Source organism: Eublepharis macularius, chromosome 2, assembly GCF_028583425.1.
Source record: "Eublepharis macularius isolate TG4126 chromosome 2, MPM_Emac_v1.0, whole genome shotgun sequence".
NCBI lineage: Eukaryota > Metazoa > Chordata > Lepidosauria > Squamata > Eublepharidae > Eublepharis > Eublepharis macularius.
In genome coordinates, this window is record NC_072791.1 from 158,904,754 (window position 1) to 158,932,498 (window position 27,745).

Here is a 27,745-nt window from a genome sequence, read left to right on the forward strand (position 1 = left end):
TCTTGCAGCTGTAATGGAGAGCCAAGCTGTAAAACCAGGACGCCTACATTTCCCATCAAAACTTAAGGGAAGCTGACAAGTGTCCAACCTGTGTAAGGCATCACATGTAGCTTGGCTCAGAGTGTCAAACTCTCTCAGTTTGACACTGAGAGATCCCTGTCTTTCGGTGCTACACCTCTGAAGATGCCAGTCACAGCTGCTGGTGAAACGTCAGGAACTGCAATGCCAAGACCACGGCAATACAGCCCAGAAAATCCACAACAACCATCAAATGTGGAAACGTTTGGAGTTGGCATATAGGAGTGTTAGACTCAGCTGTGAAGTTCCTAAAGATGTATTTGCGTAAATTATAGTGCAGTCTTATGACAGAATTATACCCTTCTAAGTCACTTCCAGCCTAACTTGCCTGTTGTGTGGAACAAATAAGATAAAAAAATACTTTGTATATTTGATTTTGATTTTGCAGTGATGCAAAAGAGCCAAGGTCAGTGATGGATAAAGCTCTAGTGACAGCACCAGCTGAGGAGATGGGTTACTATCTTTGCCAACAAATGAAAATCACGGAGATTCATCATGAGCACTCGGTGAAAATAATGGAAAGATTGCTTCAGAAGCCAAGCTACATTGAAAAAAGCTCCTTTGGAAACATGGCTGCTAGCTAGCACAGCTTCTCTTGCCTGCTTCTTTATATTAATTCAGGACATGGTAATTAATCCTTTCATTAGGGATGTCTAATTATATTGGGTTAATTATCCTGTGCCACCATCCTTGCTTTATGGTGTTAGAGCACCATGGGGATGGCCTCCAAACAATGCCACACTTATAATTTTTGCCTATGAATAGGCAGACCAGAATACTACGAGGATAAATCAGTTTATACACTGTGGGACAACTAATGGCAGAGTGGTAGAGATTCCTAAAACTATTGTCATAGACTTTTAAACAATTTTATATGTGAAAGCAAGTATGCAGTTTCCACATTAATGAATAACAGTCTGTAGTTATGCTTTGAAATGTACATTGCTAATGAACTGAAATGCAGAAGTCAATGTCATACCATAATTCCCGAAACCAGCCTGATTTCCTTTTAAATCTCCAAAACCATTCCCGAAGCAGAGTTCCCAATCCACATTCATTCTACAATCAACTTGGAAATATTATTCTATGGTGATGAACATTTTGTAGCTGAGCCACTTATATGGTTAATTGTTTATGCCCAACATGATGTATCCATCGTAATTAGACTAGGCGACTGTTCCATTCCTTATTTCAAAGTAAAATGCAGTATACTTTGAAAAATGTAAGAGTTATTTAAGTTAATATGTTACCAGGATGGTATATTCTAATGCAGAAGTGTTAATGTTCTTCTGACACATAATATATCATTTTTTTAATATGTACTCCTTAGTTTGGACCTCTTCAAAGTGGCAACCATATTCTTAACAGAACATTGATCGCTGCTTTTTTGCTTTATTGGCTAGAAAAACATCATTGGATATTGCATTATCATCATAATAAACCTCCTGGATGTTTTTGTCTACACAGGAAAATCCAGCAGGTAATTATTATGATAGTGCAATATCTTGTGATCTGTGGATCCTATCATTGTCTGAAAGCACTGTCTTAAGCTTTGTTGTCAAACTACCATTCTATCCTGAATTTACTATATTGGTAAGTTAGTAACAAGTGATCAGTTTATTAATTAACATCTTGATTCAAAGGTTGGCTTCATATGACCCTTTCTCACCGTAAATTTTGATTGTTGCTGTCTGCCTATGATGAGACATGGAACTCAAGGATATAAAAAGATGCAATAGATGTATAGATTCTTGCCTATTACATCATACTGTTTCTGGATTAGATCTGGGAAGCATCAAGACTTTTAATATATGATGTTCATTTATTTTGTCCTTGATTTGTTCATCCTTATACTTCTATGTCTCTTTCAGCATGGGCTGAATGTTGAACATCAGGCAATATCCAGAGGGTGAAACATTAAGGATATTTTCTTCTTACCTTTTCCTGAGCAGATGGATGGTTATCCCCTTTCCTGTTTGGTACACTTTTTTAATGCCTCTGCTTATTTAACTGCCAGGCTGCTTCCTTTTTTCTTTAACTCACTTAATTTGAGAAGATAGAGAGGAGAAGACTGACAGACTGACTTTAAGTGGAGACATATTAAAAGGGTTGAGAGAATCTCTTGGAGTGGACAGGTTATAAGGGAATTCATAGAGAGACAGGTGTCACTTAAAGAAAGCTAAAATTGAGTTGTATTAGCTTTACAAAAGACATCCTGGAAACCAAATCACTGACTTCCAAGCTGTCAACCTGGCAGAAGAGGTGTGCTTTGCAAAAGGGGGGAAAGTTTTGCAGTCTTTTTATTCATTGTCAGGTTGGGTATTTTAAAAAACACATTTTGTAATGGCTGCATTTCTCCATGAAAGAATGCTAAAATTAAATTATTGCCATTAATAAGAATGACACATAGTAAGTAACAAAATCTTGAAAACTCTCCATCAATGCTAGAGCTATAGATAATAGGCAGGGTCCTCCAAACACTTCATTCAGTCAAAGTGTGGAAGATCTCAACCTGTGAGCAGATTTCACCAAATCACATAGGACAAATTCTTTTGGATTAGTTATGTTTGCTGATTCTTTTAATTGATTCATTTGAAATGTGGTGATGGAGGAGACTTTTACAGATACCATGGATGGCCAAAAAGACAAATAAATGGATTCTGGATTAAATCAATTCTGAATTCTCCTTAGAAGCTAAAATGACTGAACTTCTTTCTGTCAGTCCCTGGCAGTTAGATCCCTTAGTTCTTCACAGCAAACACACAGGTGATTTGGTTGAAGTAACTTTTATTAGAGATCCATTGGTTCAGGTTGCTCAGACAGTAGAAATTGGCAGAAGTGACGTATTGAGGGAAAGCATGGTTAGTTATAGGTTGAGGTCCCACCCCCAGGTTAGTCGCCCATTGGAATTCTGGCTTGAACACCAGAGACAAAAAATATCACAGTTTAGACTACATCTACAAAATAAGCATGAAATCATCCTTGTTCCCAGGGATTTTTTACAGGGGGAATGCGGGGGAATGGAGTTCTGGAACCTCTTGAAAATGGTCACATGGCTGGTGGCCCCACCCCCTGATCTCCAGACAGAGGGGAGTTTAGATTGCCCTCCATGCCGCTTGGCATGGAGGGCAATCTAAACTCTCCTCTGTCTGGAGATCAGGGGGCGGGGCCACCAACCATGTGACCATTTTCTCTGAGGGCAACCCACTGAGTTTCACCACCTCTTTTCCCAGAAAAAAAGCCCTGGGAAAAGATAATAATGGTTGGAAAAGTTAAAGGCAGTAGGAAAAGTGGAAGACACAACCTGAGATGGACTGACTCAATAAAGGAAGTCACTGCCTTCAGTTTGCAAGACCTAAGCAACATTGTCAATGATAGGACATTTTGGAGGTTGGTAATTCATATGGTCACCATAAGTTTGAAGTAACTTGACAGCACATAACTTGTGAATACACACACACAATGCATGTTAGCTGAAACTTCAGGTTGGACTGGGCAGAACATCTGCTCCAGTCCTAATTTCACTTGGTAAGCTTTTATATCACAAGTCACTTAAAGAAATGAAGCAAGACAGAATGCAACAGAATATAGGACAGTGTTTTAGAATTATCTGACATCACCAACTTCCAGAGTTACTATCTTGGGCATATTTTGCATACTCATATATAAGGCACCAAAGCCTGCATTCCAATAATTCCTTTTCATTCTTTTTTAAAAATAAGTTTCTTGACTGAAGTATAAAATTATGATAATTAGTAATCCGATCTAAAATTAGAAAATTGTTTGGGGCGAGATTCTTTTATCACTATTGGTAACAGTAGTTGTAATATTTTTGGTTTTTTGTTTGTTAATGCGGGATCAGGCTTAAGGCTATGGCCAAAAGATTTGTACCAGGAAAGGAAAATTATGATAATGTGATGCTAGCAGTTTTTGCAGTGACCTACAACTAGGATGTTCCTGTGCTTGTTGTTTGGCTGTCCCCAATTTCTAAACCTACCTCTTATATCTGTCATTCCCTCTCATTCAAGAGGAGTAATGGGCTCATCAAAATAAGGAGCTGGTGGAGAGATGAACCTGGAAGTTGTGAGGTTGAAGTAGTTGGCTTTTCAATGTTTTCCAACTGGGTGACCTTTTGAGTTGCTCTCAAATACACAGAGATAGTTTTAATAAGAGCACATTTGAGTCAGTCACAGAAGTTGAGCAACTTTCATTCTCAGCAACCTTCATTCCTCTCTCCTTCCTTTCCTGCTCTCTGCCATTCCAGCCTTTGACAAAATATACATTTTATAATATTGAGCCACCAGAATAAATTATGAAAACTCAGCAGTTCAGTGCAAATTAGCACAGTTTGCCAAATATATTTAACTACTGATCGAAGACTCCAACGAGTCTTTGATGCAGACTTTTGAAAGAATCAGAGGGGGAAAGGGTTGGTGCAAAATATATTCCTAACTGTAGAAGGGGTAGAGACGTTGCTGGGCAGCAAAATTATAAAATGGTTTGAGGATATAGCTAGTTTTGCCTTTGGACCATGGAATTCAGTGTCAGGCTAAGCTTTAGTTCTGAGTTAGAGACTAAAACAGTACTAAGTAATGTAAGATGTTATTATACTGTGGCCTGCTTGAGGAAGTAATTTGTGTCTGGCTATAAATGACTGATAGCCTTAAATCAGGAGAGCGAAAGAGAGGCAGATTATCAGAAGATGGGGCCAGGAAGGTGAGAGAATTTCAACTGTTTACGGGAAACACCATACCATATTTTATTCCCACAGACACTTACAAAATAGCAATTATATGTGCTGAATCCAGATATTTATAGATGCTTGAGCCATTCTTCCTTAGCACTAATAAACCTACTCCTCAGAATGAATGACAGTAAAGCCGGAGAGGGGGAAAAGTAGTCAGAGGGTGTGGCAAAACATATGATACTTGTCAGGCTCAATCTGGCTGAAAACTCTGTTATGCAAGCTCTTCTTCTTTAAGCAGGCCTAGAGCTAAAAGGTTAACCCAGGGAAAATGGAATGCCCAGCCAAGCAAGCATCATGTGATATAGATAATAGAATCATGGACCTGCAGCAACCACCAGCAGCGTGGGGCAGGAGGGGATTGAGGCGACTGAATGCCTCCTGTTGCTATAGTTGTTGATCAACCTGAGTCTGATGGTAAGTCACCTGCATTGCATGACACACACACCTGGCTGTGGGGGCCGGTTGGTGCAGCCAGCGACTTGGCAGTGTTGCAGCCTCTGCTGGTTGCCCCTGAATTGGGCTTTCCAGTTTGGGCAGCATGCAGCACAAGCTGGTTCGGGTCCCTGGCAGCTTTGGGGTCACCAGTCTATGCCTTTGCAGCTTGGTGTTACCCCCTCCCCTGTTGCTTCTGTGCCATCTGTTGGTGGGTCTGGCACTGCTATCAGCAGCCAATCCACTGGGCAGCATCAGCTGGTTTGGCCTCCTTGTCCTATGGGGCCTTATTACCCGGCATCAGCCTTAGGCATCATGCCATACAGGGCTATGCCGTTTGGGGACACAGCATTGCCGCTGGGCGACCACTTGATGCCAGCCACTAGGGATAAAATCCTTCGTGGAGCATTCGTAGACGTCTTTACCCTTCTATTCTGCGAACTGGAAAAGAAGGATAAAGAGGAAATGGATGACCGGGATAAGGAAAGGGTCAAGGGTCGGAAGATTGACTGTACCTGGGCCAATTGGCTGCCTGGCATGCTTATTTATGCTGAAGTTATTGCGCGGGCCCAGCCGCAGTGGGCCGCCCCCTTATTCCAGTACATTGACATTATCTATAGGGGGTACACAGACTTCGTTGGTGCTGTGTGGCAGCAGTACGATGATGAATTCCAGATGTGGGCTGCAGTTAACCCCACATTGCCGTGGGACCAAATTCACCAGCAGCTTTGGCTGCAGCTGATGGCCCCGGCTAAGCCCAACCTTGGTGATAGGGTGGACAGTGGGCATTTGCTGCAGCGCCTGGCTTCCCCTCCTGGTACCCACACCTCTGTGGGGCAGTCAGTTCAGCCCCGGTTGCTCTGTTGGGAATTTGCATATCAGGGAGTGTGCTCCAGGAGGGGGTGCGGGTTCAAGCATGAATGCCTGTGGTGTAGAGGTTCCCATGCATTTTCAGCATGCCCCAGGCCCCATCCACGGGGTGGCGGGTGGTGACTGGGAGGCAGGCCATGTCAGCCTACAGCTGACAAAGGGTCCTTTGCCCATAAGACTGAAAGCACTGGCTAAGTTATTGTTGGTATACCCTGACTGCGTTGCAGCCCAGTTTTCGCATTCCATTCCATTCCAGGACCCCCGAACCCCCTTCATGTCATCCAATTTGCGGTCAGTGGTCGGCATGGAGGAGGTTGTGCGGCATAAAATTGCCAAAGAGTGCACTGAGAGGCGGGTGTTAGGGCCTTTCCTGGCCCCTCCGGTTCCTAATTTGAGGGTCTCTCCTCTTGGAGTTGTGCCAAAGTAAGCGGCTGGCGAGTACCGCCTGATTCATCACCTGTCCTTTCCGAAGGGCGGGTCAGTGAATGATGCTATCCCGGAGCACATGTGTACCGTTCGGTATACTTCCTTCGATGAGGCTATTAACATGGTGAAGCGTTATGGGGTTGGGGCGGAAATGGTGAAATGCGATATCAAATCTGCATTTCGCCTTTTACCGATCTGCCTTGATGATTATAAATAGTTGCTGGGTTTCTCATTTGATGGCCAGTTTTACGTGGGCAGGGCACTCCCTATGGGTTGCTCGGTCTCGTGCGCTGCCTTCAAGAAATTTAGTTAGTTCTTGGAGTGGGAGTTGCGTCAACAGCTACAGTGCAGTGACTCTGCCCATTACCTGGATGACTTCCTTTTTTCTGGGCCCAGCAGGTCAGGGCAGTGTGCCAGGCTGTTAGCAGGGTTCATGGCCTTGGCGGAGGAGCTGGGAGTTCCTCTCACTCATGAAAAAACCAAGGGCCCGTCTCAGGTCTTGATGTTTCTGGGTATTGAGATTGATACCTTGCATCAGATGTTTCGATTACCACATGCTAAGGTGGTCGATCTTCGGGGGCGGCTAGCCACCCTCAGTAATAGGAGAAAGGTTTCTCTACTGGAGCTGCAGCAGTGTGTTGGCCATCTCAAATTTCCTGTAAAGCTGTTGCTCCTGGGCGTGCGTTTTTACGGCAGCTGTGTGACGTCATGTCCGGTCTGCGGTTGCCTCACCATAGGGTCTGGTTATTACAGGGGATCAGCGATGATCTGAGGGTGTGGGAGGAGTTCCTCTCAACCTTTAATGGGGTCACTTTCTGGTGGGATGAGCTGTTGCTCAAGGCAGAATTGCAGGTGGCCTCGGATGCTTCGGGGTCCATGGGCTTTGGGGTCAACTTCAGGGGGCACTGGTGTGTGGAGCCTTGGCCGGCAAATTGGCATGATGGTGGTATTACCAAAGATCTTACATTTTTGGATTTTTTTCCAATCCTTATAGTGGTCTGGTTATGGGGGGATGAGCTTGCCAACCGCGTGGTCCACTTTTGGTGCGACAATATGGTGGTGGTACAGGTGATCAACTCCCTTCCATCCAGGTCGCCTGGGGTGATGAAGCTGGTCAGGGCTTTCATGCTCTGGTGCCTCTGGCTGAACATTCTGTTCAGGACGAAACATGTTCCTGGCATTGATAATGGAGTGGCAGATGCTTTGTCCCGCCAGCAGATGGAAAGGTTTGGTCAACTTGCCCCCGAGGCCGATCCGCTGCCTGTTCGGATGCCCCAGGAACTATGGAAGCATGGAGGGTCGAAGCACACAGAGCTATTCGCCTAGCCATCACCCCTAGCACCCGAAGGTTATATGATCACGCGGTGCGACAATTTGCTAGTTTCCGGTTACTAGCGGGCTTAGAACAAATCTGGCCCATCCCTGCAGAACATCTTGTGCAGTTCTGCGTGGAAAGGAGGGTTGATGGTCTGTCTGTTAAGTCCGAGGTCTTTTGGCCACTTTGGCCTTTGCCAGCAAGGCCCGGGTTTCCCGGAGGTCACGGGTGACTTTAGAGTTTGTAAGATGTTGGAAAGGTGGTCCAGGGAGGCTGGTGCCCGGCTGGACACTAGGCAACCCATTTCTCCATCTATACTTCATGGTTTAGGTGGACTTTGGGCTTTAGTTTGCTCTTCTGCTTATGAGGCTGTGCTTTTTCATGCAGCTGTGCTCATAGCCTTTTTCGGGTCCTTCCGAATTGGCGAGCTGGTGGCGCAGTCATGCACAGATCAGTCTGATCATGCTCTCTTGGTGCAGGTTGTGCAGTTTGTGGGGACTGGTGTTTCCCTCCACATTCGGAGATCCAAAACTGACCAGCGCCAGAAGGGTTTAGTAGTGTCACTGGGCTCATGTGTGGAGCCTGAGCTGTGCCCTGTGCTGCCTTTGTGTAGGTATTTGGAGAAGAGGGGCCAGGGCGATGGTGTTTTGTTTCAGCATCATGACGGGACCTCGCTTACTTGGTACCAGCTCTGGTCGGTAACCGAGAGGGCTTTGTACAAGTTGGGCTTGGTGGGGTTTAAGTTTTGCACCCACTCATTCCGGATTGGAGCAGCCTCCACGGCAGCCGCAATGGGCTACCCTGAGATGGCCATTCGAAGTGTCGGACGGTGGAGGTTGGCAGCTTACCGGGGTATGTCCGTCCTCTGCCGGCCCCTTTGTAAGCAGGGGCTAATTGTCTGTTTTCTTTCTTAGGTGCTGTGGTTCGCCATGGGAGGTGTCAGATCCTCATATGTGGGCACAGCATGGTCTTTTGGGCCACCCATCAGGCCAAGGGGACTCTTGTGGGGTCCCAGTTTGGCCTCAGCCAGTGGGCCCAGGTTTAGTAGCAGGACTGTTGAGGCCTTTGGTGGCCGAGCTTGCTGCTGCTCCTGTTTGAGGGGACAGGTGCCCCTCCCCCTCATTTTCTAGTTATCCACCTGGGTGGAAATGACTTGGGTTGGGTCAAAGGAAAGGCCCTTACACTCCAGGCACAGGCCTATTTGAAGTTTATCACGAAGCAGTGGCCTGGGGTGCTTATCGTATGGTCCGCTACCCTTCCATGCAGGGTTTGGAGGGAGGCTTTGGACCATGACGAGATGGAACGTACTAGATGCAAGGCCAATAAGGCCATGCTAAAGGCTTTGGGTGCAGGGCTGGGCATTTATTTGCCCCATCCTCAGATACGGGACATGTATGCTGATCTCTACAGAGGTGATGGAGTGCATTTGTCCGCAAAAGGGAATGATATTTTCTTGACTGACTTACAGCAGGGGTTATGGTTAGCCCTGCAGGAAATGTGGGGTGCTAGGGCCTAAGCAGAAGCTTGGCCCTGGCGGTGGCAGGTTAGTTTGGATAGGTAGAGCAGGCAGGTGAGCACCCAGTGGCACCTCCCCATTAGTGGGGAATGGGGGTCTGTCTCGGATCGGCTGGTGGGCTTTACGGCTGCCAGCTGAGAGGGCACACTGCCCTGGGACCTCCTGAAAAAGGTCTTCCCTTGGGCTTTACAGCTGGGGTGTATGGCGCTTTAAGGGGGGAACCATTCGCCTGGCCGGCCGGGTTACAACCATGCATTGGATGGCTTGCACCTGGGCAGAGGGTGCTTGCCCATGCAGGCCAAGGAGTAGGTCCAGGCGCCCCCTTGTCTCGACCTGTACCACTGGTTACACCCTTGCTGTTATTAAGTTCTTGGTTAAGTTTTAGTTATTGTTGGTCAATAAATGGCCCTGTTTTCACCCAAGCCTGGTGTCTTGTCTCTTTATTCCATATAGGGGGGGCAAAGAGTAGTGCCATTCTTCTTACAATACAAACAATATATTAATCCCTGTTAGAGACGGGCATGAAACGAACCATGGAACAAAATTCCATAAAGAATGACTGGTTTGTCTGCACTGAAACACGCATTCCATGGGAATGCATGTTTATGGAACAAACAAATTTTTCCAGCCATTCCATGGTTGGGTTCGGAGTTTCACAGACCCCGCATCATTTTCAGCCCATTGGCTGAACCCAGCATGAGGTCTGTGAAACAGACAGCCCTGGCACAGGAGAAAGGGGCTCTCAGTTTCACAGACCCCGCGCTGGGTTCAGCTGATGGGCTGAAACTGGCAGGGGGTCTGTGAAACTGACAGCCTCTTTCTCTTTCTGCATGGGTTGTCAGTTTGTCAGTTTCACAGACTCTGCGCTGGAGTAGTGCAGGGTTTGTAAAACTGACAGTCCAGGCAGCAGGAAAGGAAGCTGTCATTTCACAGCCCCCACGCCGGTTCCAGACAGAGCAGCAGGAAAAGAGGCTGTCATTTCACAGACCCTGTGCTGGAACTGGTGCAGGGGCTGTAAAACTTATAGCCTCTTTTCCTGCTGCCCGGGATGTCAGTATCACAGACCCCGCTACAGTTCCAGTGCAAGGTCTGTAAAACTGACAGCCCATGCAGCAGGAAAAGAGGCTGTCATTTCACCGACTCTGTGCGGGTTCCAGCGTGGAGTCTGTGAAATGACAGCTTCTTTTTCTGCTGCCCAGGCTGTCAGTGTCACAGACATCATGCTGGAACAGCGTAAAATGGACAGTCTGGGCAGCAGGAGAAACCAGTGCGGCATCTGAGAAATGAAAACTTCTTTTTCCAGCTGCCAGAGCAGCAGGAAAAGAAGCTGTCATATCATAGACCCCATGCTGGAACCAGTGCAGGGTCTGTGAAATGACAGCTTTTTTTCCCTGCTGCTCTGGCTCAGCGCAGGGTCTGTGAAACATCAGCCTCTTTTCCTGCTGCCTGGGCTGTCAGTTTTACAGATCCCACGCTGGAACAGCCCAGCAGCCAGTTCAGTCCATCAGCTGAAACTGGCATGAGGTCTGTGAAACTGATAGCCCCATTCTCCTGCTGCCCAGGCAGCAGAGGAAACGGGCTGTCTGTTTCAAATATTCCGTACCGGCTTCAGCAGCTGGTGCAGGGTGGTTGAATGCCACGGCACAACGAACCATGAACTAGGAAAAGGTCAGAAGTTCATGGCTTGAGGTTCCATGGAATGCTATGAACCACGAATCACGTGGTTCATTTTTGGGGGTTCGTGCCTATCTCTAATCCCTGTATCTGATAGCAAGACAAGTAGCTAATGCCAGTTATCGAACCAGTGAAAGAGATCATTCAGAGAGAAGTTAAGAGTTCCTATGTACTTGGAGGATTTCCAAGACATTCAGAAAAAATTGGGCCTCGGAAATTGACTAAGAGAATAAGAAAGAAAAGAAAATTGCCAGATGGGGATAGAACATTCTTCTAGAATCATGGAAGGTTTAAAATCAATTAAAAAGGCAGGAGGAACTTAGAGTGCCAGCAGTCATTACTAGGGGTGTGCACCTGAAAAAGATTAGGGTGTCCCGCTATCCCGAAAACAGTTCAGGATAATCTAAATCCCAAAGCAGCAAACTGCTTTGGGATTCAGGTGTTTAAATGCTTTAAGTTTCAAATGCCATGCCGCCTGCTTCCCCCAATGGGGGAAGCAGTGCACTGTTTGAAAGCACCCTTTTTCATGCCACTTGCAAGGGGCAGAGAAAGGGGCGCTTTAAGTTTCAAATGCCATGCTGCTTGGTTCACCCATTGGGTGAAGCAAGTGGTGTGGCATTTGAAAGTGTCCCTTTCCATGCCACAAAGCAAGTGGCATGGAAAGGGGTGCTTTATGTTTCAAATGCTGCATCATTCCATTGGGGGAAGCAAGCAGTGTGATGTTTGTAAGTGCCCCTTTTCAGGTTAGGTGAGGGCTGTATTTTGGCAGGGCCAAGGACCAGCTGAGAGCACATTCTGTCTAGTCAATCAAAGCTATAAGGACTTGTCAATCTTGCCTCTTGTTTTTTTTCTGTTAACCTGACTACAAATAAAAAAAATAAACAAACAAGAAGGGAAGACCAACAGCTTTCCAAAAAGAAAGACTTTCTCCCTCTTAATAGTTTGGCCTCTCATTTAGACTACTACATGAAATGAGAATAATGAAGAAGAATGGAAGGGAACACACTTCATTTTGTGAAATGAATGAGGAATGGGAATGTGTTGTTCTTTAATGTATTTTTGTCTCTAGTTGGGGAAAGGACAATAAAAAAGCTTGCAGGTGTGCAGAGAAGTGTCTCTATCTGTTATGGCAGTGTGGCAGACAGAAAACTAACTTGGACACTTGCCGGGCCAGAGGTGGGCTCATTTATGCACTCCCACTGTGTTGGCCTTTGAAAGCTATTTCACTTGTTGGAAATGGTTTTCTTCCCATTTGACAATAAAGATGAAAAATGTGCCATTTCTTACAAGAAGGGAGGAAAGGAAATATCCGCTTTCCCTGAAGAGTAAAAAGGAGGGGGGAAGAGGTTTACATAGTATGAGATTGCAATGGACTGCAAGTCCATATCAGAAACATTAGATTTATTGGCTATCCAAATTCCACTTTTCTTCATCTGTCCCATCTCTCTCTCTTTAATTGCATATTTTAAGCCCATTCTTGCTATTTGTTTTCACTCAATGGGGCACTGTCAACAGCATATTTGTATATATAAAAAAACTCCTTCAGACCTCTGAGAATATGGAGACTCCATTTTTTCATCATCTATGATTTTCTGGATTGTATGAAGGAACCTGATCACACTGTTTAGGTCTACATATATTGGAGTTTATACTCTCTGGAAATACTTGTTGGCATTTACGGAGGATGTCCCGGGGGGGGGGGGGTTAAAATGCCAGGCTTCCTGCTATAAGAGAAGGCAATTCTCTTTGATGCCTGCTGGTGCCCACCAGTTTAAACCAGAAGAGATAAGAGGCACTCCAGCATTCTGCAAAGACTTTATGGTAAAACCATAGAGTTTTTGCAAAACTCTAAACCATCCTGATGATACACTGCCATCATTTCTAGGTGTATGGGAGTGACATCATCACATCAATGGCAATGTCAGCACATTGCTGGCATCATCATTACATCAACAACACACCCCATTCCCAGCAAAGTAAGTCTTCCACTTGCCAGTGGAGACCTGGCAAAGGTGTGAGAGAATCCCTTGTGTGGAATAAAATGCACACTCTGAATCTCCAAATGAGAGCAAAAATCAAGGAGAAAGTTTTGCCATTCTGGGTGCATAGGGAATGTGACTGGATATTGCCTATGACATGATTAGTAATGAGAGACAGCACTCCTCCCATGATTCTGTGATATTTTGTAATTTGTATATATTTTATGTATTAATTTTAATGCCTTAGAGCTAAATTACTCCCCAGATTTTAAGAGTTAATGGACTGCATTTTTTAATCCTTGTCTTTCTTCTTTGCCACTGCTTTCCATATATGAAAAACTATTAGTTCCCAGAGTTCACTGTTGCCTTCTCTGATTAGTGGTAGCTCTGAAATCTCTTGGACAGAGGATTTTCTGTGGCATAATGTTACCACACCCCTGCAAACATTTGAACATGTGTGTTCAGACTGACATGGGGAATGTACTTGCTTGTTTTTGCAGGTAGTGAAAATGGGGATCTTTTACCTAATGAGGTGGCTGTGAGGAATGCAATTTAGTAGAAAAAGAACAACATAAACAAATCTAAAGGTTTCTCAAGAAAGATTTTACTGAGGGATTTGGTACAATATGAGAGGCATGAAATCCTATCCTAAGCAAAGCTAAATCAAAGTAATGTCACAACTCCTTATCCTAAACAAATACTAAAATTAAGGCAAAGACAAATAGCATATTTGGAGCCAGTTTGGTGTAGTGGTTAAGAGTGGCAGGAATCTAATCTGGGAAACCATGTTTGATTCTCCCCACTCTTCCTCTTCAAGCCAGCTGGGTGACCTTGGGTCAATCACAGCTCTTCCAGAGCTCTCTCAGCCCCTCCCTCCTCACAGAGGGATCCCGGCTGGATTTAAGTGGAGGAGTGGGGAATCAAACCTGGTTTTCCAGATTAGAGTCCTGCCATTTTTATCCACTACATTAAACTGGCTCTCCTTTCCTCCTAATGGAGATACAGAGTGGCTCACATCATTTTCCTCTTTTCCATTTTATTGTCACAACAACCCTGTGAGGTCAGTTAAGGCTGAGAGTATGTAACTGGCTCAAGGTCATCCAGCAAGTTTCCATGGCCAAGTGTCATTTGAATAATTGTTGGAAGCCACTTTATGAGCAATTGGCTGAGCATCAGGCTATACATATTTTTAAATAAATAAATCAGGACTTTGGGGCTTTGGTGTGATGTGCATAACCCACTGGAAATAGGCATAAGCATCTTCATTTCAGATTTCATTGTCTGATAGATTGCATCCATTATAGCCCAAATGTCGAAACTTTAAAGTGCTGATTTGTGAAGTTTTGAAATGTCAGGGAATACATTTATTTATCCTAAAAAAATGTATGAGTCGTATTCACAGCCGATGGCTCTGAAGGAAATGAACAATGAATCTATATCATACTTGGGCTTTTCAAACAGGTTAACTTTTTTGGAATTGATGTTCATTTTAAATATTGGATGCAACTTCATTTAATTAAATCCCTTTGGGCTTCTTGCAAAGGAACAAAAGGATGGCTTTGTGGCAGCAATGAATCATTTAAAAGCGAAGTGCTCCTTGGGAAGACACTAAAATTTTTAAAAAACCTATTAATTTATTATCTTCCCAATGCAGTGATCAGCCAGAAATTAGTAATAAACAAAAAAGGAGCACAGGTTCTGATATCTGTTTGGCCTATTTTTTTTTTCTTGACAGCTACTCCAGTTAACGGCTATACTTGTATGCTGTGACATCCCAGTATTTTAATCTGTCATAGATCACAAAATCTATAGTGCTGTTCCAGTCAATTTGTTTGGTAAAATGACTGCGAATTTTCATTTCATATTAAATGCTGTGTGTATTTTCTGTTCTACTTTTTCAGATTACACATCCACAATTTATGTCATTCTTCCCCAAAGTACATGCACACGCTTGTGCTTTGTCAGGGTGGGATTGCCACCAATTCATAATATTTTTTGAAATATTTTTAATCCAGGAGCTCTGTTCCAAAGCAGACCAGGTATTATGGATGGAGTTGGTTCATATTTTGAGAGGTGCAGAATTGTATGTACTCTAGTCTTAACTAACTTCTGTCAAACCTGCATGCACTTTAAAAGCAATATATTTAAAGGAAAAGGGGGGCTCCTGGAAGTGACAGACAGCAACAGTAACTAGGCTATACATGTGGAATTCTATGCATATCTGTAGATATTTAAATAAATGTGAGAGCATCTGGGATGGTATTGAAAGTTTTTCTAAATTCTCTACTCCTTGGTTATTTTCCCCATAAACAGCAAGCTTCTCTATTTTTATGAGATACAATTAAAAGACACCAGAGCTATGGAGCTGGTGAATGAGGGTATCACACAAATGGTTTCCCTATCTCAAGAAGATTGTCAGGTCCCCTGCATGAGAGATCTGACAGCCTCCACAATGTCTCCCTAAAGCAGATGGAGCCTGTCTTGGAGATGACAGCTTGATCCGTATCTTTCACACCCCTTTAGAGTTTTTTTTAAAAAGTGTGCAATAGGTTTTGATCAACTGCCTTCCATTTTATATGCTCAGCTAAACAACCTATTTGGTTCTTTTACCGTGATAAATAAATATGTCACTCACTGTGTTAACATCTGAGAACCTGGAGATGTAAATATGTCATGGCTGACTGTTGCAGCATCAACAACCTACCCAGGTGTGAATTGTGTGTGTGTGTGTGTGTACACATGTTCCTTTTGAAGCATTTGTTTACAAGTCCTGCCCTTATGGACATTAGGAAGTGAAACATTATTGTCTTTAAGCAACTGAGCCAGAGAATTAGTTCATACATGTATTTTTTTATCATTTCTTCTTACAGTAGCATGGATGGGTGTCATATATGCCATCCTGCATATCTGCCATGTATGTATTCTGTGGTATGTGCTGATCCTCTGAGGGCATGGGAAGTTTCTTATTGATGCTAAGTCAGTCAGTTATCTTGCAAGTATATACTTTCTCTTTCCCTGACGCTTCGAGCAAGTGTTCGTGAATGCCGGCTGTGGCCAGCTCGAGATGTATCCTTCTTGGGAACTGAGATGATTTCATTCTTTGCTCTGTCTAGCCTAAAACTATTTTCTCCCCTTCAACCCTCCCAGCTCTTTTGTGCCAGAACTTTAACAGTCACTGTCTTGAAGGCGGGAATCTTCCGTATAATTAACATTACCAACCCCATTTATGTCACTTCTGCCAATCCCATTGTCTTAGCACCTTGAACTTGATGGATCTCTAATAAAGTTACTTCAACCAATCCACTTGCATGGTTGCTGTAGAGAACTTGGGGGATCTACCTGCCAAGGACTGATAATGAGGATGTATGAATAAGAGACTAAATACCACAGATACAAACTTCTATAGCCTTAGAAAACTTTCTTATGGTTGTTTGTTCCCATGTCATTCCTTTTAAAAGAATTCCAGTGTACCGTCATGGTTCCAAAGATTATGCCAATTATAACAGTGTGGTGTAGTGGCTAGAGTGATGAACTTAGATCTGGGAAACCCAGGGTTGATTCTCTGATCTGCCCTGAAAGCTTGCTGAGTGACCTTGGGCCAATAACTCTTAGCCTAACCTACCTCTCAGAGTTATTGTGAAGAAAAAAAATAGATGAGAGGTGAATGATACTTTGGGTCTGTATTGGGGAGAAAAGCAGGATATAAATGAAGTAAAATAAAAATTTAAAAAATGAACTTAAAGCTTTATTTTCCTGACCTGTTTCATTGCAAAATCATGAATTTGCTCAAGTCAATTTATTCTGCAAGTTCATACTTAACAGCCAAGATGGCTAAGTGGCTGAACTGTTCTTTCTTCATTGTAGAATATTTACAATTTCTGATAAGTGCTAGCTTGCTGAAATTTCTTTCAGCTTCTTCCACAGTAACTAGAAGTGTGCAAAGTATCTGAGGGCCCTGCACACTTCACTGAAAATTAGTTGCCACAGATACAGTCTCTATATTGAGATCATTTTGATCTTGATTTTGTTCATCTGATTCTCTAGTTAATGTATTGTTGCATGACTGCCAGAAAGGCCCTGTCTGATTTGAAAAAACTGGAGCATATATTAGTTTACTTTAGTTTCTTTTTGTTCCCTTTATTTTACCATCTTATGTTTCTGGCTGCCTGAGTTGTATTTATAGCCATCACCAGACATGGCAGCAGGGATCTGGTGTGTGTGACTATGAGTGAATTATACACTTACATATATTTTAGTCCTGCAAATCCTATCAGAAGCAGTAGCAGCTCTTGCTCCCACTGTTTTATGGTACTTTGCCCTTGCCATCATGTGTCCCTCCCTCTTGCTTATGCAAAAAAAAATGTCTGGACTGGTAATTCTTGATGTGACATACACAGGAGGCCCTACAGTTCAGAGTGTTCTGAATACCAATTGGCTCCAGAAAATCTTACAAAATTTGGACAACAGATACATAGATACAAGGAAATAAGGTGTTTTAAATGTCTTCAGGCATGATCTATTGTTTATCTCAATTTTTTCCCATCTGGTAATGGGGATTGCAGTTGGGGCTGGGGGCTCTCTGCACCAGTAAAGTGTACCATTTCAACTCCCCCCTTTCTATGTGGAGGCCCTTCCTGTTTCCTGTCCCCTTATACTATGTATCCCAACAGGCAATGCTAACAACTCTGTTGTTTATAGCCAATATAATATTTAAGAACTCTAACACATCTTTTAAAGATAGTGTAGCACATTCTCCTTTACCATTTCATCTAGGTTGCCAAGTGCCTGCTTATGGCAAGCAGCCTCTTACTAATTTCCTCCAATTCCCACTGGTACCTTGGGCATCAGCAGGAGAAATTGAAAAAAGAACAGCGTATCCCCAGCAATGTGCTGACATCACTTCCGGGTGCATCATCAGCCACATGAACACATTGCCAGCCATGTGGGCATGTCAATGGCATGTACCCCCGCAGCAGTGAGTAGGTCTGCTGGTTGCCAGGGGAGATCTGACAACCCTAATTTCATAATAGGTATTTAAAAGGTGTTTTAAGTGATAGTTTAACCTACAGGCATTTGTCAATATGTCCAGTCTCAGAAAGCCGTTATAATGTCTTTGGCATTAGAAGGAGTGACAATCCCATGGATTCATCTCAATCACTGTCTTTTGTTCTTGTAAAGACATTGGCTTTGCAGATCATTGACAGGCCCTCCGGAATTGCCATGCTGGCTGACACTTGTCATCATATTTTCATCCTGTTTTCCTTTTCACACTTTAAAGCACCCATATGAGACAAACACTTTAGTGATCATCTGATAAAGTAATATTTTGGAACAGCATCAGCAGGGAAATGAATGTGATATGAATGTAGTTAAGTGAACTTACTGGCAACAACATAAATAAACATGATTTCCAGGTTGTTTGTCACAAAGGCAAGGGCAGAACCAGCCTATAACTTCCCCTAAGGAATGCGTATCTGCTTATTAATGAACGGCAAAAAAATGTCATTTTCATTATTGTTGTTGTTATAATGAAAACGAATAGGAAAATTAATTACGTTAAGAATTAATATTAAATATTCTGGTACCTGCCTGCCCATTTTAAAGTTCAAGGATTGCAAGCTGGACAAAGAGAAACTCCGCTCTTACTCTATAAAGCTGGTGCACTTTGTTCTTTAATTTTTTTTGTTTGTATTCTTTAATATCATGATGGTGCATGTTCTGATTTGGTAAAAAACAAAATGTTTTTGTGTGGGATTTTGATGTGTTATCTCCCAAAAGTATATGCTTGGCAGACAACACTGAGTTAAATGGATCAATTATTTGACTTGGCATAAAGCAGTGGGTTGAATTCAGCTAGTCTTTTTGCTACATTATGCATAGTCTCCCTTTTTATATGCCCCTGGTATGTATGGTATTTGCCCAGGCAAGTCCCATGATGCTCACCATTTTGATGATCAAAGGGAACTCCCTCCTCACTTTTACACCAGTAGAGAAGCTTGCTGGATCCAAATCAGTGTCATGTGTTAATATGTCTGCGTACATGACAGGCTGTTCTATGTACTTGTAGAAAGGTGTGGGAGTAGATTTGCCAGACAAGTGTTAGAAATCCCTGAGCTTTTATCAGGGTAATGCTGTGATATCACATCTGGTCTTACAATAGAATTTGGGAGGATTGCTAGAGCATCCTGGTAACATATAACATCACTTCTGGTTATGTGACTTCAAGTAACGCTGCAACATCATTACAGTGTCAGTTTTCCACCCAAATTTCTCTTGCTGCTGCACCAGAATTGGAGGAACAGAAGACCTGGTTCACCTATATGGAAGTCTGTTCTGTTATGCATTTGTTTAGCCACACTTTGGAACATATATATTAAGTACATTCTTAAGTTAGAATATTGTAAACACACTTTTATTAATGCAGCTATATTCAAGCTTATTCCTGATTACATGCAATGCTATAGCCTATTCATATACTCAAAACAAGACACATTGGTGAAGAGGACTTCTTGCTATGGTAGGTGTGGAATTTCACCCCTTTGGAAGAGGAGCAGCTGTTACAACAGAGCTGCCAATGCATCAATCATGCTGTGTCTAATCTTCCTTTCCAAGCCCTTCTCTGAAGTGCTGCTTTATCTTTTGAACAGTTGGTTCCTCTTGAGCTTAGCTGTAACTATGATGGTAGGATAGGAAAGGCCATGCAGATGGGTTCTGCTCTTGCAGATAGCAGATAACGGATGTGCTCAGTGCCCCATCCATCATCTCTTTCCTAGCAGACAATGCTGAGGACAGCAAATTTCAGAAAACAAAAGCAAACAGCCTCAGAGCTAGTCCCAGTGAGAACTGCATATAAGTTTTAAGCAAGATAAATGGATGCATTGAAGCAATTCAAGTTTGATTATATTTAAATTCAATTTGAGCTGAGGGGAGATTAGTTTTGAGGCATGCTTGTTCAAGGAGAAAAACATACCCCCCCCCCTTATCATATCAATAAGATATGCAAAAATCAGGGCTTGGGGCTTCTTGAAGGTTTGTCTGAGTTTTCCCTTCGAGTACTAAATATACCTTCAGAGTTTCATGGTTGAAATGAACTCTAAAGAGTGAAAGCCTGTAGAAGTCAGTCATTCGGGTTGGAAACAGAATCAGCCTGTGCTCATACTTACAAATTGGGAACTGCAGAAGGATTTCTCCTTCAAGATATATTCAGGCTAGTACCAAAAATGTATTTTTTTCAAGTAGCTCAATAGATTAAAGGGACCAAAAGATAATGCAGCCTAACCCTCTAGCCCAAAGTCAGAACCGCTAGTCTAATCAGACTCCGGAGACCAACCTGGAGCATAGAAAGCATGCCACCTCAGTAGGCATTAGCACAAAATATGGAGCAACACGGGAAGTATGGCAGCAACAAAACACAATTTCCCGTGCAATAACAATGTCTCCCTATTTTATTTACAGTAATTGCATAATTTAACAGAACTATACCACATGTAACCAGTTCTAGGAAAAATTATTTTGCAGGCGTCATATATGCTCCAAAGTCCATACATAAAGTGTCCAGTGCTTCAAGTGATCTATTAATATTGCAACAGGTATTAAAGTTCAAATGCTTCCTAGCACCATGTACACATTAATTATTTCATACAAGCTCGCCTTATATTCCAACTGGAGTTGGGTATAGTCCAAGATTTGATTCCAATAAACTGTGTAGTTCACAGATCACAAGTAGACCTTTGCGTGTATTCTTTAGGTGTACATTGATAATTCTGTGACATCATTATTCTAACGGAAGGTCCAGATCACCATTGTATCCATTTCCAAACTCTTTCTCAAAGAACACAGTTGTCAAAGTTTCATGCAGCTACCACTCCATATTAGTCATCAGTTTTCCAATTTTCACCATTTCCCAAATTCAGAGAATAAGAAGACTCACCAGTGCAAAAAGACGATAGCATAAGAGAAGGCTCCCTTTGAGACTCCAAGGGTTAATAATATTCAGGTTTAATATTTGCAGACCTCATATATTTCTGGTACCTAGGGTTGCCAACTCTCAAATAACTTTGTATTACTTTTCTGTTCTGCAAACCTTTCTGAAATTAGGAATGGAATTTTTATTTATTTTATGTCATTTCTAGTCTGCCTTTCTCACTGAGATACAAGGCGGATTACAGTACAGTCAGCAGATGTGGACCCAGAGACCTCACACAGGGTTGCTCTTTTTGCCCTTGCAGCAGGGAAAATCCGAGAGAAGGTCGTGACAGCACAGGGCTGTCCACAGGCTATAGTGTAATTCCGATAGTGTTTTATCCAGTTTGTACTGTATATTTTATCTGCATCGTCGCTCATATTTTTGTTACTGTTTTATTGTTTGTAACGGCCTTTGGCCTAATGCAATAAACTTTACCTACCTACCAGTACAGTCAGTATCAAAGATATTTCAATAAGTATGTAATGGGTGTTACCAGAACTGCTTTTTATTATAAGGGGGAAATAAGCTTTAGCAGTCTGTAACTAAAATTAGTGCGGATCTTAACCTATGTTTACGGAGGTCCCGATTCCAGACACTCTAGTGAAAAAGAGGCAGACTACAAATAGGTTCAAACAAATAGGTTCAAACACGTGTATTTTCTAATAGTGTGGCATTAGCCTGGGCGGCTCTGGGCTGCTCTGCGCTAATAGTGTGCACATACATACAAGAAAACATACAAGGTCTAAGAAATACAGAGTAGGAAATACAGAGACTTTCGCATTAGCTGGTTCCCAATGATGGTGGGGAATACTCACAATCCTGTAGCAAAGCAGAGACACAGCAGCGAGGTGGCCCAATGCCAGCACTGGGACCACGGGCGGACAGCAAGGGGTTCTGGATAGGATGGCCTGAGCACCGTGTGGTCTGGGAGACCAGCTTAAATACCCCAAGACGTACCCTGGGGCTGGTGCTTTACTTGGTGGTTCTCACAGATTAAAACAAAGGTTCTAATGGGTTACTGAATGGCTTGGATGGGCCACTTTGGTAATCAGATTGTGATAAGTGACACCTCAGGAAGAGGGGACAAAAGAGGGAGGGGGAAATCCAAGTGGGCTGAATGGATGTTCCAGCGGACAGGGCTTGTCCTGATGTCATCAGCTCTGGAATGCGGAGGTTTCTTTGAGATGCATTCTCTAAGTGCTTGGGATGGTCGGCACTTAGTTCCTTCTCCGGGGCGGCTCCTAAGATATGCAGAGCGGGGCGAGGTACTCTCGCTGCGGACGTGGTGTGCCCGCTTCGCCGAAATGGCTTCTCAAAGCAGTCTTCTTCCCTGGGTCTTCTGGCTGCCTAAGAACATGGATGCCGGCTGGGCATAGCTGGGGCTGGATAGCAGGCTGCCCGGTAGTGAGGGCAAGCTCGGCGACTGGCTCTCGGGAGACTCCAGGCGGGAACTGACCAGGGAGCGCCTAGCCAGGCTCGCTGGAGGTTTCCCCGGCAGGCGCCCGGCTGCTAGCAGCGGCTTGGGCCCATATGAGGCAGGCTTCCATGGAGGCAGGGGGAACAGCACACAAAACACCGTCCAAAGCAGGGAACAGGCACAGTCCGTGGCAGATGGCAATGCAGGCACGGGGCATACTTGTAGCAAAGTCCAGACACACACTGGGAAGTCCAGATACAGGTCAGGGCAGGGATGCCCAGGAAAAGAGTCCTTTGTGCAGTTAACCAAACATGGAGTCAGGGAACTACACAGTCTATTGCAGCAGCAGGGTAATTAACAAGCAGGCAGGAAACTGACACGTGTACTAGAGCACACACGTGCAGGGCAGTTTTTGGTGCAGCAGTAAAACAGCAACGAAGGAAACTTTAACACAGTTCATGGCAGGCCTTAAAGCAGGAGAGGGGGCCTACTTGGCAACAATTCCCCCCCTCGGGGACCACGTGACGTCAGGCGCGTGGCTCCCCGAACTTGACTTCAAAGGCGAGGTTGTCGGCAATGTCCGGTGGTCGAGCTTCAAGCGAGGAAGGAGTGGGAAGGGAAGGAGGGGGAGGCGTCACTCAAAAATTTAGTTTGGAGGACTTCCGGTTTGGGATCCATGGAGGTCTAACGCAGCTCCATTCGCGGAGCTGACCGGACTGCCGTTTTAACCGGCCGGAGGGGTGAAAATAGCCCGCGGCCGACTGCTCTCAGGCGGGGAGCAGGCAAAGAACGCTCAAGACCCTAGGGTGAGCTAGATCTCGGACGAGGGGGGGCTCTACACAACGAGTCTCCCCCCGATCCTTGAGGTCCCACCTTGCGACGGGTCGGCTACAATCTCTGCGGCAGTTTTGGGGCCAATTCGGCTGGCATAAGACCTACATACCCAAGCTTCGATTGGGGGAAGAAGCTGAGAGGAGAACTTAAAATCGAAACAGCGATTACAACCCGAGAAAAGTGAAGAAGGTAAAGATCGTTATCTTTTGATACGGGACAGATTGACAAAAACAGAGAGGAAAAAAAGTAGATCTTTAAACTGCAACAGACTAGTGAAAAGGAGGGGAAGACTAGGCAGGAGTTGTATTTGAAAAGAGACTAAGTTTAAAGAAGTTATTAAAGAAATCGGACTATTGTTTTGAATACCTGTGGCTTTGGAGCTGTGAGAAAAAGACACCATCGCGAGACCTGCTGTGGGAAGACGGGAGACAGGAAGTGCGTAACAACAATAGAGTGGCTGGAGAGAAGCGGCCCTTGCTGGAGGGCAGGAAGTAGGGAATCGCCATTTTTGAAAAGGGAAGGGTCGCGGCTTCAGCGGAAAAGGAAGTAGGCCATTTTGGATTACAAAATCATAGAGAAACCATAGAGAAAAGACGCCCGACATTTTGGACACTTTAAAATTTAATTTTGGAAAGAAGATTGGGACATTTGAAAAAGAAAAACGTTTAATTTTACGCCACGGAGTTAAGGAAGAGAGCAGAGTCGTGGGAGCGAGCCAAAGCAAGCCCCACGATGTCGAAAAAAGAGTGGCAATCGGCAATAGAAAATCTGGATAAAAACCTGGACAAAAAACTTTTAGATATGATTAAAGAGCTTAAGGACACGAAATTGGAGTTGATTAAAGAGGTTAAAGAGGTTACACAGACAGTAAAGTCGGAGCTGTCAGAAGTGAAAAAAGGTATGGAAACGATTCGTAGTGAATTACAAGGAACGCAGCAGAGAGTTAAAACAGTAGAAGACGCGATGGAGAATTTAATAGACACGCAACAAACAGAGATGAGATTGGTGAAGGGGAGAATGTCAGTTGCAGAAACTAAACATATGGAGAAGCAGCTACGTTTTCGTGGTTTGCCAGAAGTGGATGGAAAATCAGCGCAAGAACAGATGACTGAGGTGTTGGCTGAATACCTGGGGAAGGAGGAGGAGGAAATTGTGGCTATCCTAGATGTGGCATACCGTGTGAACTCGAGAATTGCAACCCAGAGGAAATTACCAAGAGATGTGATTGTGCAGTTTACAACACGAAATATGAAAGAGATGATTGTGACAAAACAGTTTCAAGATCCATTGGAGATTGATGGCAAGACGATTATTATAATGAAGGAATTGCCCAGATCAGTGTTATTAGACCGGAAAAAATATAAAGTGCTAATTCAGATTTTGAAGGACATGAAAATCAGGTACAGATGGGAATTACCGGAAGGAGTGTCCTTTGAGTTTGGAGGGGCAAAAAAACGCATCAGATCTGAGCGAGAGATGGAGCGATTTATTAAGGACAATGAAAAAGACTTACCAACAAGATCATGAGTATGGAGTGTAAAGTATTATCTTGGAATGTAAACGGACTAAACTCACCGAATAAGAGGAAAAACATTTTTCACTGGCTACTAAAACAAAAATGTGACATTGTGTGTTTGCAAGAGACCCATATTAGAAAACAGGATGTAAAATATTTAAAATCTGGAAAACTGGGCAAAGAATTTGTAGCGGCCTCTAACAAGAAAAAAAGAGGAGTGGTGCTGTACATAAAAGAGGAGCTACAGCCAAAATTTGTTATGAGAGATGTGGAAGCTAGATTTGTAGCAGTGGAATGTATTTGGAATTTAAAGAAAGTGTTGGTAGTCGGACTCTATGCACCTAATGGTGCAAAAGAAAGCTTCTTTGAGGACTTGAGGAAGCATTTAGATGATTTTGTATATGACCAGATAATTCTTGCTGGAGACTTCAATGGAGTGACAGACTTGGAACTAGATAAAAAAACTACAACAGCACAAAAGAAAAAAGGACTTTTACCAAAGCTTTTTTTTGAGTTGATTCAACAAGAGACTCTTGAAGATGTATGGAGGAGAGAATATCCTAAAAGCAGACAGTTTACTTTTTCTTCTGCAAGGCACTCTACATTATCAAGAATTGATATGATCTGGGCCTCAAAAGACTTAGCGCTATGGACTAAAGAGGTGGAAATAATGCCGATGGTAGGCTCAGATCATAATCCAATTATGTGGAAACTAGGAAAAAGGAGAAAAAGGAAAGCATGGAGAATAAATGAGGACTTGTTACAGGAAAATGAGAATATGGAAATATTGAGAAGAGAAACAAAGTTTTTTATACAATACAACGTGAATAAAGAAGTACCAACCAATAAAGTTTGGGATGCTTACAAGGCGGTTGTAAGGGGCATACTAATGGACTTAAATGGTAGAGCAAGAAAGAAGAAAGAGGAGAAAAGACAAGAGATTGAGGAGAAAATAAAAGCCAAAGAAACACAGCTAAAAAAGAGACCAGGGAAAAAGAAAATATATCAGGAAATTAAAATACTTCAAGAACAGCTAACAGCAATGAGTAATAAAGAATTGGAATGGAATCTTAAAAGACTGAATCAAAAAGTGTTTGAGGGCGCTAATAAACCTGGGAAGTACCTGGCATGGCAATTGAAGAAGAAAAGGGAAAAGAAAATAATAAATAAAATTTGTGAAGATAACAAAACGTATTTGGAGCAGACTACCATTAGTAGAGCCTTTTATAAATTCTACGCTAAGTTGTATAATAAGAAAGAAGTGAATAAAGAATCAATAGCGTCATATTTGGAGAAGACCAAACTTCAAGAAATCTCGGAAGCTTGGAGAAACAAGCTGAACAGTGAAGTAACTGACGAGGAAATAAGTAAGGCAATACAATCTGCAAATCTAGGAAAGGCGCCAGGGCCAGATGGACTTACGGCTAAATTTTATAAGGTAATGGCTAATGAGCTGGCACCATTCCTAAAAGAGGTGATAAATGGAATTTTAAGGGATCAAATGATTCCAGCTACTTGGAGTGAAGCGAACATATCATTGATCCCAAAAGAGGGCCAAGACCTGACTAACGTGAAAAATTACAGACCCATATCGCTACTTAACAATGACTATAAAATTTTTGCGAAGATACTGGCGGAGAGATTGAAGGGGTGGCTCTCGGAAGTTATAGAGGAGGAACAAGCAGGCTTTTTGCCAGACAGACAAATAAGAGACAATTTAAGGACAGTGATCAATGCTATTGAATATTATGACAAGCGTTGTGACAAAGAGGTTGGTTTCTTCTTTGTAGACGCTGAAAAAGCGTTTGACAATTTAAACTGGGACTTTATGTTTGCCACTATGGAAAAGCTACAACTGGGAGAAAGATTCATCAGAGCAATTAAGGAAATTTACAGAGACCAGACTGCAGCAATTGTGGTGAATGATGAATTGACTAAGAAATTGACGATAAGTAAAGGAACAAGACAAGGTTGCCCGTTGTCTCCATTGTTGTTCATTTTAGTGTTGGAGATTCTGATGATACAAATACGTCAAGATGAGGAAATTCGTGGAATTAAAATAAAGGACTATTCATATAAGGTCAGAGCATTTGCGGATGACATAATGTTAATTGTAGAGGACCCACTGGAGAACATGCCAAGAGTGATAGATAAGATTAAGGAGTTCGGAGACTTGGCAGGTTTTTATATTAACAAAAAGAAGTCAAAGATACTATGCAAAAACATGACTAAGCAGAAACAACAACTATTAATGGAAACAACGGACTGTGAAGTAACAAGCAAAGTGAAATATTTGGGAGTCGAATTAACTGCAAAGAATATAGATTTGTTCAAAAACAATTATGAAAAACTATGGACTCAGATAGAGAGAGACTTGATTAAATGGAACAGATTGAATTTGTCATGGTTGGGTAGGATTGCAGCAGTTAAGATGAATGTGTTACCAAGAGTAATGTTTTTGCTACAGACAATACCAATCATCAGAGACTCTAAACAATTTGAAAAATGGCAGAGGAAAATATCAGATTTTGTTTGGGCAGGCAAGAAGCCTCGAGTGAAAGTGAAAGTTTTACAAGATGCAAAGGAAAGAGGCGGAATGCAACTGCCCAATCTGAGACTTTATCATGATGCAATCTGCCTAGTTTGGTTGAAAGAATGGATGACATTAAAGAATAAGAAACTACTAGCCCTAGAGGGATATAAAAAAATATTTGGATGGCACGCATATCTATGGCATGACAAAGTAAAGGTTAACTCGATGTTCCTACACCACTTTGTACGGAGAAGCCTATATATAATCTGGAAGAAGTATAGAATTTATCTACAAGAAGGAACTCCCTTGTGGGTGGTTCCGTATGAGGTGATAGACCCGAGAGCTGTCGATAGCGAACAACAATGTTTAACGTACAAGGAAATAACTAAAACTGAAGCATTTAAACTTAAAATAAAGACGCAAGAGGAACTATCACCTAACT